This window comes from Maylandia zebra, linkage group LG16, assembly GCF_041146795.1.
Source record: "Maylandia zebra isolate NMK-2024a linkage group LG16, Mzebra_GT3a, whole genome shotgun sequence".
NCBI classification, from domain to species: domain Eukaryota; kingdom Metazoa; phylum Chordata; class Actinopteri; order Cichliformes; family Cichlidae; genus Maylandia; species Maylandia zebra.
The window spans coordinates 21,347,935-21,361,077 of NC_135182.1; the positions used below are offsets into that span (position 1 = coordinate 21,347,935).

At 46.6% G+C, this 13,143-nt stretch overlaps 2 long non-coding RNA genes across 3 annotated transcripts in view; both read left to right on the forward strand.

The window, feature by feature from the left end:
- LOC105941055 (uncharacterized) overlaps positions 1-13,143 on the forward strand; it is a 38,376-nt gene that overhangs the window by 306 nt on the left and 24,927 nt on the right. The gene's annotated exons all lie outside the window — the stretch shown is intronic.
- On the forward strand, positions 149-8,198 carry LOC143412987 (uncharacterized). 2 transcript variants are annotated; one of them, XR_013093528.1, is made up of 3 exons: positions 149-426; positions 7,781-7,899; positions 7,982-8,198. It is a non-coding gene; the product is annotated as an uncharacterized LOC143412987 (long non-coding RNA). The 2 variants fall into 2 exon arrangements; XR_013093529.1 differs by lacking the exon at positions 149-426 and adding an exon at positions 844-1,143.

The following is a 13,143-nucleotide window of genomic DNA, read 5'->3' on the forward strand; positions in this document are numbered from 1 at the left end:
GTCCAAAAGACTAACTTATTGGCAATGACAACGATATGCGAGCAATATATGTTACCTCGCCACACTGTAAAAAATCAAACTTGCAGTTGTTGAGCTTACAGTCATTTCTTTCACAATTCAACAATAAAAGTTCAATTGGCCCATAAACTCAAATACATTAAGGGTTTCAACTAATCATTTAACGTTTTGGAGCAAAAGTTGGTCTCAGATGAAATTTATTGCTGGCAAAATGAATGAATTCAAGTTTTACATGAGTTGAAGCTGTTGGCGCCTTTCTGTGCCTGAGTACGCATGCGCATCTCATATTTTTGGATGCTACGGGGTCTACTTTGCGCTTTTGCAAGGACTGAAAGCCACCTGCCCGTCTGCCTTAATGAGAACGTGAGGCTAGGAGCTGGATAGATCGTTCATCTCAAGTTTCTAAAGGCAAGTAATGTTTCTTTTATTATATCAGACAGTATATGTTTGAACAGTCTCAATTTGTCTGTTAGAAATATCACAACTGAAGTTCTTCGTATTTTTCCGAAACTTAGCATAGCATTACTTTCTTGGCTAAGAAGCCTTGTGGCTTATGGGTATGTGTTTACTATATCATTTAAGATTCCATGTCACAAACCAATGAAAATCCGACAAACTTCGCTACTAAAGAGGCGCGCTCATATCTGACAAGCCTCCGCGACACCCCCTATGCGTATTTCATGAAGTGCAGTCTGTGGCCGCCATACCACCGAACGAAACAAAATAGGCTGGCTCACTCATGACCAACGGCAGCAACCCCCCGCCGCTATTTAAATAAAATAAAATAAAGTTCGGGGGCGCCTGCTGCCATGTTGTTTAATTTGTTCGAATCACATCTAGCCAATAAAATGTGTGCTTTAGTTTCTGTGTGAACGGGGTGGTGGAGTCCTCATGGCCAGCGAGCTCCACTAAATGAAATATGAGATGTGACAATATAGTTTATATCGATATAGTCTACATTATCATTATACTCGTGGAGCCGCAAGTTTGCCTCTCTTTCGTCCACTTTTGTCTCTACGCTGTGTTACTCCGCCTCTCTCCTTCACTGAACACAACTCCCCCTCCCCCATCGCTTCACCTGCAGGCAACGACAAGATGGACACGGCAGCTATCAAAGAGGAGCTGGTCGGTAAAAAGAAAACATTTGAAGATGACTATTTTAGTGCTGTCAGCGTAAAGTTAATGCCATAACTGCATTAACGGGGCAAATCTCCGTTAACTAGTTACCGCGGATCACCCCGTGCGTGGGGCTGGGTGGCGTTAGTGAGCTAACCGGGCTAACGCGTTGACGCACGGCCTAAAATCCTTTCATCTCAAAAATCGACAGTCTGCCTTATGTATGAATTCTGGTTGTGCTTACTGACCTCGAACCAATTTTATGTGGTACACAGCTTAAAAAAATATGTCAAAAAATGTTTTGGTACGACTTTGGTAAGCTATGAAGCTGCACTGCTTGATGGATTGTTGGAGCATTACGGCTACCGAGGAGCCTCGCAGAGTGATACGTACTCTGCTTCAACGTAATATTACCATATTATGTGTGTAAGGACCATAAATGGCACCTGTAAGAGACACGGTTACAAAGAGAATTTCAAACTCCAGGCTGTCAGTTGCGCAGTAGAACTTGGAAACAGAGCAGCTGCAAAATCTGTCTTTGTTATTATGCTCAGCATCTTTTATTTTACATTTTGACTGCACAATTGTGAGCTTTTTGTTATGCACAAAACAACATTGTTTTGGTTTATTTATGGAGCACCATTAATAAATGCACTGATAATTTAAACAGATGCTTCAGGAGTTCCCTTTCAGTCGATTCACTCGGTACAACACATAAGTATGGGATATCACGCCCTCGCGTGTCCTGGCTGAAGAAACCTTTATTCACGCCTTTACGGCAGATGACGTGTGATGACACGCGCAAGGCCCCGCCCGCACATATAGCCGCTGCCATCACCGTCATCCCTCAGTTCGATAGCCGCTCCTCACCGAGCCAACTGCTCAGTGGGGCCACCCTGTGTTGTACCTCGTTCCTCTCCTTCAGGGAACAGAAGTTATAGACATAACTATTCGTTCCCTTTCAGTCGATTCACTCGGTACAACACATAAGTATGGGACCTATATACACGCCCCGCAGAGCAGCCACCGAACCGGAACGGGACCACCACATCCTCAGTGAGTGGTAGACCCAGCAGAAAGGACAGCATGAGCCACCGAAGGGGCTGTAACGTCCAACCGATAAAACCGCACAAAAGTGTGCGGCGACGCCCAATTAGCCGCTGCACAAATATCAGCCACAGGCACCCCTCTAAAAAGAGCCCATGAGGTCGCCATCCCCCTGGTGGAATGAGCTCCCACCCCGTGGGGCAACGCAAAACCTCCGGTGCTGTATGCCAGCGAGATAGCTTCTACAATCCAGTGGGACAGCCTCTGTCTGGACAGAGCTCTACCTCTATTCGGATTAGCGAAGCAGACAAACAACTGGTCACACAAACGCACATCCCGAGTGCGCTCAATGTAGGTGCGTAGCGCACGCACCGGACAAAGAGAATGCACCCTCCTCTGCTCCTCAGATTCAAAAGGAGGGGAGCAAAAGCTCAGCAACTCAAACTCCATTGAACTATAAGATGCAGGCATGACCTTGGGAAGATAGGCGGCATTCGGACGCAATACGACCTTGCGGCCATCAGGAGAAAACTGTGTGCAGGCAGGATGCACAGACAGCGCATGAAGGTCCCCCACTCGCTTCGCCGAGGCCAAAGCGAGAAGTAATGCGGTCTTATACGAAAGAAGTTTCATATCTACCGACTCAACGGGTTCAAACGGAGGGCCACAAAGGGCCTCCAGCACCAAAGACAAGTCCCAAGCAGGGACACTGGACTTAAGCACGGGCCTCAGCCGGCGAACCCCTTTCAGAAAACGCACGGCGAGGGGATGCGCACCTGGTGTCACCCCGTCAAAACCGATATGACAAGCCGATATAGCCGCTAAATAAACCTTGATCGTCGAAAACGAAAGGCCTTTATCCAACAGCTCCTGCAGGAATGTCAAAACATCCACAATAGAGCACTGAAATGGGAGAGTGTGGCGGTCCTGGCACCATCGCTCGAAGGCTCGCCATTTGTAAGCGTACAAGCCTCTAGTAGACGAGGCCCTGGCGCTCTGAATCGTCGCTACCACACTAGGTGGCAGACCCTTAGCAACCAAGTTTAACCTCTCAGCAGGTAAGCATGAAGGTGCCACAGATCCGGGCGCGGATGAAACACTTCCCCCCCCTGAGAGAGGAGATCCCTGCGGAGAGGAAGCTGCCAAGGACTTGCTGCAAGCAGGCTGATTATTTCTGCATACCACGACTTCGCGGGCCACCAAGGGGCCACCAGGATCAGAGAGAGGGAATGCCGACGCACCCTCTCCAGAATTGGAGACATCATTTCCACTGGGGGAAATGCATACAGGAGCACGTCTGGCCATTGGTGCGCTAGCGCGTCCAAGCCCAAGGGTGCATCGTGGTCGATTATGGAGAAGTACAGGGGGCAGTGAGCATTCACCCTGGAAGCAAAAAGATCTATTTGCGCCTCGCCAAATAGATCCCAAATCTGAGCCACTATTGAAGGGTGTAACCTCCATTCTCTCACCAGAGGACCCCCCCTGGAGAGAAGGTCCGGCCCCAGGTTCAGGTGGCCCGGGACATGGGTGGCTCTTAGAGTCAGAAAATGAACACTGCACCATAACAGCAGAGAGCGAGACAGCTGCAACAGGGGAAGAGAGCGTGTTCCTCCCTGCCTGTTTATATAAGACACCACTGTTGAATTGTCCGTCCTGACTAAGACATGCTGGCCCTGCAGGACTGGACGGAAACGCTTTAGAGCTAAGAACACTGCTAACAGCTCTAAGTGGTTGATGTGCAGCTGGCGCTGAGCCGCGGACCAGATCCCTCTCACTGACGCACCCTCGCACAGCGCTCCCCACCCACTTAGGGAAGCATCTGTGGACACCACCTTGCGAAACAACACCCTCCCAATCCGAGAGCCCTGGTGCAGTAGCCCGGGCTCCCTCCAAGGACGGAGAGCTAGCATGCAAGACGCAGTTACCGGCAGCCTCCTCCGGAGGTGACGCGAAGCACACAAACGGTGAGAGAGAGTCCAGCGTTGAAACGCTCTCATTTTCAACAGCCCAAGCGGCACTACGGCGATCATAGATGCCATCATGCCCAACAAGCGCAATATCGTCTGGAAACGCAGTCTGCGTCCCAGCTGAAATTGAGCGAGGCAGCGATGAAACGCGGCCACTCTGTGCTCTGACAACCGTGCGCGGCTGGAAAGAGAGCATATTTCCAGACCGAGAAAAGCGATCTGTTGACCCGGGATTAGCGAGCTCTTCTGAAAGTTCACAGAGAACCCCAGTGTCTGAATGTGTGACAGAACCCGCGACAGCTGCGTCTCCGCCTGTTCTCTGGAGCAAGCCACGAGAGCCCAGTCGTCCAGGTAGGCCAAGATGCGGATGCCCCTCTTCCTGAGGGGCGCTAGCGCTGCCTCGGCACATTTCGTAAAGGTGCGGGGAGCGAGCGACAGCCCGAACGGCAGCACTAGGTATTCGTAGGCTACGCCCTCGAATGCAAACCTCAGAAACTGCCTGTGTTTCGGGTGTATAGCGACATGAAAATAAGCATCTGTTAGATCGATTGTCGCAAACCAATCTCCCGGGCCGACTGCACTCAGGAGCTGTCTGAGTGTTAGCATCTTGAACCTGTACGTTCGCAGGTACGTGTTCAAGACTCGCAGGTCGAGGATGGGACGAAGCCCTCCCCCTTTCTTCGGAATGACAAAATAACGGCTGTACCAACCTTTGTCCGTCTCCGAAGCGGGGACCACCCGTATTGCTCTCTTCTGTAATAGCGCCTGTATTTCCTCTCTGAGTACCAAGGCTGCCTCGGGGTTGACAATCGTGTTCACGACTCTTTGGAAACGAGGCGGCTTGACCCGGAACTGCAACCGGTAACCCATGGCAACGGTCTGCAGCACCCACGGAGAGGGGGCGCAAGCGCGCCACTGAGGGAAGTGAGCAGCCAGCCGGCTGGCCTGCAGCACTGACGGCGGGGCGCCGTCGCCCCCCAGTGTGTCTGCAGGGGACTGCATCCCCTGCCTGACCTGGCTCATTTCGCCTGCAGGTTGAGCATTTGAGATTGTTTGAGAGTAAACTACACTCTTTATTGATTGCAACATGGGAACATGTACATTTATACATTTTGTTGGGTGCACCTTTTCCGGGGCATAACAATGAAAAACAGCGGGAACACTCGATGTGGTCGCTTGAACATTCAACACATCTGAACCGTGTGCAGGGGTTATGTGCTTGGGAGACCGCGATAGGGAAGTGCAGCGCCTTCTGGGGCTGACAACCTGAACAGAACTTAAGCGGCACCTCTTGTGCGGCAACAGAGGGGTAAGAGCAGCGTCTCCCTGCTGCCGGATCCCTTCCCCACTCGCAATCACAGCTAGGAGGGCTGAGGCTTCTTCCTCCTGGGCGTCGGGTCCCGTCGGGGGCCCGGGGGAGGGCCTTTGCCCCAGGCCGACTGGCGTGGAGCTCGGGCCGGAGTACGTGCTCTCGCCGGCGGCCCTCCCACTCCAGCAGTGGGCGCCGGTCTCTTGCCAGCTGTCAGAGGAGCGGCGGGCCTGTGAGAGCTAGCAGTGGGCTTGGGCTGGGGCTGGCGTCTGGGGATGATGTCGCGCAGAGCTTCCGTCTGCTTCTTCCTCAGATCGAATCTAGCCTGAATGGCTTCAAGTGAATGTCCGAATAACCCAGCCGCAGACACTGGTGCGTCCAGATACACAGCTCTGTCTCTATCAGGGACGTCGGAGAGGGTCAGCCACAGGTGCCTCTGCGCCACCACTGTCGAAGCCATCCCTCTGCCCAGGGAGAGCGCTGCACAGCGAGACGCACGGAGGATGTAATCCGTGGTGACTCTAACCTCGTTAAGAAGAAGTGACAGCGGGCTGTCCTCCGGAACCAGCGATCCAAGCTCCGCCAGGCACATTGCTTGGTACGTCTGGAGCATGGTGACGGAGCTCATGGCTCGAGCGGTGCCGGCCTGAGCCCGATAAATCTTCTCCAGCTGCGAGGCCGAGAATCTGCAGTGCTTGGACGGCAGAGTTGCGGGGCCACCGACACCATGGTTATGGGACGGGGCCAGATAAGCAGCCAGAGACGGCTCCATAGGGGGTGGGTTAGCTAAACCAGCTCCCTCGGCGCCGTCCAATTCCATGTACTGTCCATAGCCGGGCACAGTGACGCGGGTAGACAGAGGTTTGTCCCATGACGCTGTTAGCTCGCAGAGAAAGTCTGGGAACATGGGGAGGCAGTTTTTGGCCGTTGCGGGCTCCGGTGGAAGGAAAAAACCCGCAAACCGCGACGGCTTCCGAGCTGGTGGAGGAGAGGGCCAGTCCACCTGCAGCTTCTCAGCGGCACGGCGAAACAGGGAGAAAAGAGAGGTGTCATCGTGGCCGACCGGCGCAGCAGCGGCGGCATATTGGGTCGACAATGAGCTCTCCTGCTCATCCTCCGACAAACCATGGATGTCCAGGCCGATGTCCAGCACGTCATCGTCTTCCTGGGGAGCGCTGGCGGGCTTCAACCCAGGCTGAAGCCCGTCAGCGCTCCTGCATGGTTCCGGTCCGTCATCGGCTAACCCGTCAACGTATTCCATGTGGTCAGCCCAGCTAATCGCGGGGACATCAACCTGAAAATTTTCGTCTTCGGACTCGGACGAAGCCGGGGCTCCAGACTCGGAAAGAAGAGGGTCATGCCGTGCGACAGCCGAGCGTCCCAGCACTCTTTCCACAAACGTCACCCGTCTTTCCAGGGTCGAGCGTCGGAGCTGGCGACAAAACGCACAAGCTTCGGGCTCCGTCAACGCTCTCCTAGCGTGGACGATCCCCAGGCAGACAGGGCAGGCATCGTGCTGGTCGCTGTCGTGCAAAGAGAAACCACATCCCTGAGGACAGGGGCGAACAGAAGATTTCTGCTTTGCTCGCTTCGGTTTGGAGTCCATTCCCAAAACGCAAAGCGAAACGCTGCACAAGAAAAACTTGAAAATAGCGCTCCGCGGGCAGCCTACGCACCAGCTGGGCGGTGGAGGCTAACACCAACAGGGGCAGTTAAGCTAGGTTCAAGTTGGCAGACAACGGAGCTAACTAGCAGTAGCTAGCTAGCCCAACTCAGCAGAGGTGTTCTCAGCGAGGTGAAGAGCGTAAGAACTGAGGGATGACGGTGATGGCAGCGGCTATATGTGCGGGCGGGGCCTTGCGCGTGTCATCACACGTCATCTGCCGTAAAGGCGTGAATAAAGGTTTCTTCAGCCAGGACACGCGAGGGCGTGATATCCCATACTTATGTGTTGTACCTCGTTCCTCTCCTTCAGGGAACAGAAGTTATAGACATAACTAACCGTTTTATCCCACTCATACTCTCAATCCAATGTTTGTCATTCTAAGTTGTAAAACCAATCACACAAAATTATCCTTGGCTTACATAATACATCCCAGTATACTGTTGGTGCATTCCATGTAGAATACAATTTGTTAATAATAAATTAAATAAATTAAACATTTGATGTAATGTATGTTTTGTAAATTATTTGTTTTACTGTGTTTCACATGGCATTTTACAAGGCAGAATCAGCTCACTTTAGTGAGCCAAAAAAATTCTTAAGTAATGTCAGGAAGCTGGTATTTTATTTTAAAACTAATTGCTATTTTTATTTATTTAGAGAATTAAAAGCCAACTCCAGACCACTGCTTGTCCTGATTTATGAGGGACTGATGAGGAGTTGGTAAGGAGAGGAATCAGAACAGGAGTGCCTGCCCCCCGCCCCAAACACATTATCAGGTAATGTAACTTTGGTAATTTGAGATTAATTCAGGTTTCTTTTGAATTGTTGACACTGTCCTCTCCTCTCTTCTCATTATAGCTTTTGTATGCAGTGCCAGTTCTGCTCTTTTGTCTGTTCAAGCCAAGAAGTACTCTTAAGACATCACCAGCTACGACATAGAAGAGGATTTCATTTGCCCTGTGTTTACAGTGACTGCGTCTGTTCGTTCAGGACACGAGGGGCATTGAAGTCTCACCTCAGCAGATCACACAACAGGGCTAAGAAAAGGCAGGAGATCTCAACATTTTTTTGTGATTTTTGCTCAACTAACTGAAATGTGGACTGAAGCTTTTTTAAGTTACTTGTGTTGTTTTTGTTACTTGTGTTATTTTTTGTTTTATGTTAAGCACAAGATTGTTGTTGTTGTTGTCATTCCAGCCTCCGCTGACTCTTGTTGTGCTAGAAGCAGTTTTGAAGCAAAAATACAATATTCAGAAGACAAAATGTTGTGGAATTTTAACCATGAGCACAGTGCAGGTTCAGCAGTTGTGATTGTTTCTGTCCAGTCGAGCTCGTTAACTAAACATGTTGGCAGAAGCAGAAATAAAACTTTCAGAAGACAAAATGTTCTGATTTAAAGAAGGACCAAAGGAAGGAAAGCATAGGTTTTGATTAAGTCTGATAAACTAGAATTATAAGGTATTGTTACATTAAAAGGAGCAAAATGAAATAAAAAGGCTATATCAAAAACAGGTTTTAAAATGAAGTTAGTGTCAGCGTTTTAAGAGAGTGGTAAAATGATGAGTAACGTTGAAGAATATATATAAATACAAGTCTATAAGTCAAGAACATAATTAGGATAAGGCTTTTGATTAAAGAGTCCCAACTATGATAAGTTAGGAAGATGCAGGAAAAGGTGTTTTGTTTCCTTTGCAGAAGATCTCGGCGACCACAGGGGGTGAGGATCCTGGAGGCCCGAGGCCGGATGGACCACAAGAGAGGGTCAGAGCGAGGACACAATGTATTGCGACCTCTGGTGTACCAGAGGTCGAGAGAGGGAGTGTGGAGCAGGGAAATTATTTTACTGCTATTGTTAAATAATCGTCATCGTCACCATTGCATTAATAATATAATCTGCAGCATTGATATTGCATTCAGAGGTTTAAACAGTGTGTGTCTTTCAGAAAGACTAAGTTGCAGAAAGTTTGCATTAATGAAAGCAGAGTCTAAGTTATTCTGAGGAGCAGGTTAGACGAGGCTATTTGATGAGCCTCTGGTCTGGTGGAAGGTCAGAAGTGCAACGGGTGAGATGAGAGAGCATTTGAGGACGACATATACACACACACACTTAGTTAGAGAGAATCATTTATAGGTGAGAGGTTAGTTATGTTTACTCGCAACTGTGAAAGAGGAACAGTTTCTTGTTGTCTCGGCAAGAAAGAGGAAATACCTGGTGTGAATACGTATGAATGGACGGTGACTGGACGGACGAACTGAACTAAGGTTGGACCAACTGGACACTGAGGTAAAGACTGGACTAAGGCTAAGCACATGACTGATGACTGTTCTGTTTTAAGTTCATTTTCATGACATAGATTGGATCATGAGTGGGGAAAACTGAGCATTTTTAGTTTTGTACATTATTTTGACACATGAAATGTGTCAAAATAAAGGGGGGATTTAAGGTTTAAGTTGAAATGGGTTTAGGATCATTTTAGGACTTTTGGGGTGTTTGATGATTTAGATATGGTAAAACTGAGGCAGACATTGTTATTTTCATGTTTAAGTTGAAGGATTAAAATGAACTGAATCCTGGTTAGAAGATAAACTCTTTACACACATAAAGAGCATTTAGATTAGGGCTGAACGATATATCGCATTTGCGATAATATCGCGACATGATCAAGTGCAATTTTCTAACCGCAAAGGCTGCGATTATACTGCGATTATATTATACAATTCATGGGCTGCATCCTCCTGAGGCCGCATTTGTAGACCGATTACGTCACAGCGACGCGCCGAAGGCTGTCCAAATTACTACCATATCCCAGAATTCATAGCGCGGCCCAGCCAAACTCCAGTTTCCAGCAATGGCGGCCGCTACTAAGTTTTAAAATTACTCATACTAATCTTTCTGGGTCACAAAATAAACTTTTAACATATTTTCAGGCGAGAAAGTAGTTGTGTAAACATCAAATATCTGCTCTGTTTATCAAGATATCCCATATTTGCAAAAGTGCTTCGACGTTTTCAGAGGCGTCTGCTACCCACCAGCTCGACAGCTAGCCGGGAGCTCGAGGGTTACTGATGCGGCCGAGAACGGCACAACTCCCGGCACATCATTTTCAGATCACCGCGGAGTTTCGCTGCTCGGGTTAAACGTAATATATAAGTCACTTAGACAACCTAAAAATGTTATTGTTGGGCTTTTTTCAGTGTTTTGTTTGTTCGTGAGTAAATCGGTTTGGCTGAGATTAAAGTTATTAGATTAGATAAAATAAAACTTTATTAATCCCCCGGGTGGGTTCCTCCTTGGTTTTCACACAGCTGACTAAACGTCAAACAGAAAACTTATTAAACAGAAGTATGAGACAGTCGAGAATTTACACCAGTGTCTGGTTATATTTTAGATAGCAAGAAGCAGACGGCCGAGTTTATTAAACTCCACCGAGACAGCGGTGACGCTAATCAGAAGGCTAGACCGTCCAATTTCACGCCTTTAAATTTTAAAGGCGTGTTTGTGTGTGTTTATACAATTGCTATTATGTTTGCACTTTATGTGTAATGTTACTGACTGCAGAGATCAGTAAGATGTGTGTATTTTTTATTTATTAGTTTTATTTATTTAATATTATTTTTTAATTGAATGACTGTGCAGGTCCTCTGGATGTTACTTCGGGTTCTGGCTCATAGCCAGTCACGGAACCCGAAGTAACAAATAGGTCTAGTACTGTAGTTATTGTGACATTATTCTATAAGGTAACTAAGAAGATTCTATTAACCTCCTAATAACTTTACTTACTGCCAAATGTTTCTTGGTAGTAAGTATAGAGGTTGTACTTATTACAATTACAAAAAGAACTGGATTCCTATTTTGCCTTAAAGGCATAAATCTTACAAGGTGGTGACTTGAATAACCATTTTCCCTCAACAATAATCAACAGATAAATTCTTAATACACAAAAACGACACTTTAAGTGTTCCAGATTAAATTTAAACCATCTTCCCTATTCTTTTTTCTTTTAAAGTATTTGACTACTACTAGACTGTCAAGAAGCACTTTGCAATGACTAAAAAGGAGCCAGTATATTTCTAAAATCCGTGCCAATAAGCACCTCGTTAATGTTGAAAATGTGTACCTAGATATAAAGTGCACCATATGCAATAATGCTGAAACACTAGATGGATATTAGCACTTTTAATTTTTTCTTAATATCCATTTTCTATCCAGAGATGCTTTCTTTTCTTTATTAAATAAAATAAAATTTGCGGTTTGGCAGTTTAATAGGAACCAAAGTGGACTGTGGCCTAAGCTCTATGGATAAAAGTTTTCATCCAATGACTCTTTGAATTCAGGTGTTTTCACTCTCATTACCACGGGCATATAAAATCAAGCACCTGGCTCTGCAGTCTGCCTTTACCAATACACTGTAAAATGTAATATTGTGTTTAATTAAAAATATTAAATAGGCTGAACTCAGTTTTTATCAATTTGTTATTAGAACTCGATTTAAATAAGTTAACAGTACTTTTTATGCAAACGCTGATAAACTCAATTTATTTGAGTTGTCTTAACTTAGAAAAACTAAGTAAGATGGAAGTTTTGCTTCTCAGTGCGGAAGGATGAAAGATGTGTTTTGAAAATGCCATGTCACCACCGCCCTCCTCCCTCTCGGATCAGTCCGCACGTTCATTGTTACCATCATTTTTTATGGAATATGTTGAGCAAACCTGGAAAAGCGTCAGCTCAAGATATTATTGTTGTCATTGCTGTGGATCTTTACCTGATACACTGACTTGGTGAGTAAATGTTTACTCTTATTCAAACTGATTTTGTGGCTTCTCTTAGTTTAGCACCAGGTTTATAATCTTGCTAGCTAGTTAGTGTTAGCCTAGCGTTGCTGCTGCGGCTGGGCTCGTGTTACTTAAAAATTAACACTACAGCCTTAAAAACCTCACGTAAAAATATGTCTGTGAAATTTTCTGTTGATTGTTTGAAATAAAAAAGTGAGATAAGAGCCCAGACAAAATTCTTCGGGAGGTGCAGCCGTTAGGGTTGGGGTGGGGTGTATTTTCAATCCATTGCCATAACTAACTAACTAACTAACTAATAGGGGTGCAATGATACACAACATTCACGGTTCGGTTCGGTTCGGTTTGATACTTTGGTGTCACGGTTTGATATTTTTTTCAATACAAAAAAATGTTCATGCTTTTTTAATTTGTCATTTATTAAAATGATAAATATATATTTTAACTCAAAAGTACAGTTTTTAAATTTAATGTTGCTGAAACAACAAAGTAATAAAAATAATAAATCTATCTGATCGAGAAATCACTCATCTTTGGAAAAGAGTTTATTACAGAGAAATGGCTCTTTCCAAAATAAAAGCTATACTATAAGCTTCTTCTGGGCTTTATTCTCAGCAGCATATTAAACATATCAGGTCCCCATAAGGAGAATCATGTGCTAACGGCTGTCTAAATGACTCGGGTAAAGTTTGTAGCATGCGTGCTTGTTGTTTTTGTCTGCTTCGATTTGTCTTTGCACTAGGATGATGTTGGAGTAGTGTGCAGTCATATTCATTGTGTTCCCCACTAGTGCTGTCAGCGTTAATCTGAAATGACGTTAACGCCACAACACGGCAAATCTCCATTAACCACGGATCGCCCCGTGCATGGGGCTGGACAGCGTCAACACGTTAACGAGCTAACTGCGCTAACGCAGTAGTTCCCACCCATGTAATTGAGCATTGCGTGGCACATCCAACATACTGTTTTACTTTTGTCCATGACACGCTTACCTTCAGGGTCATGCTTCACATGAAAACCAAAATAGTTCCAAACGCCAGATCTGAATGAGGGTGGGGGAGGTTCAATTTGCCATGTTGCAACGAGAGCTTAGCTTCTGTCTTGCTAGCTTGCGCTGCGCTCAGTGGATCTGTGCTCGACAGTGCAGCCTAGTTAACGCAGATCCACTGAGCTCTCAACACAGACAGCATCGTCAGAAGAAAAGTTAATAAAATAAAATTTTATCTATC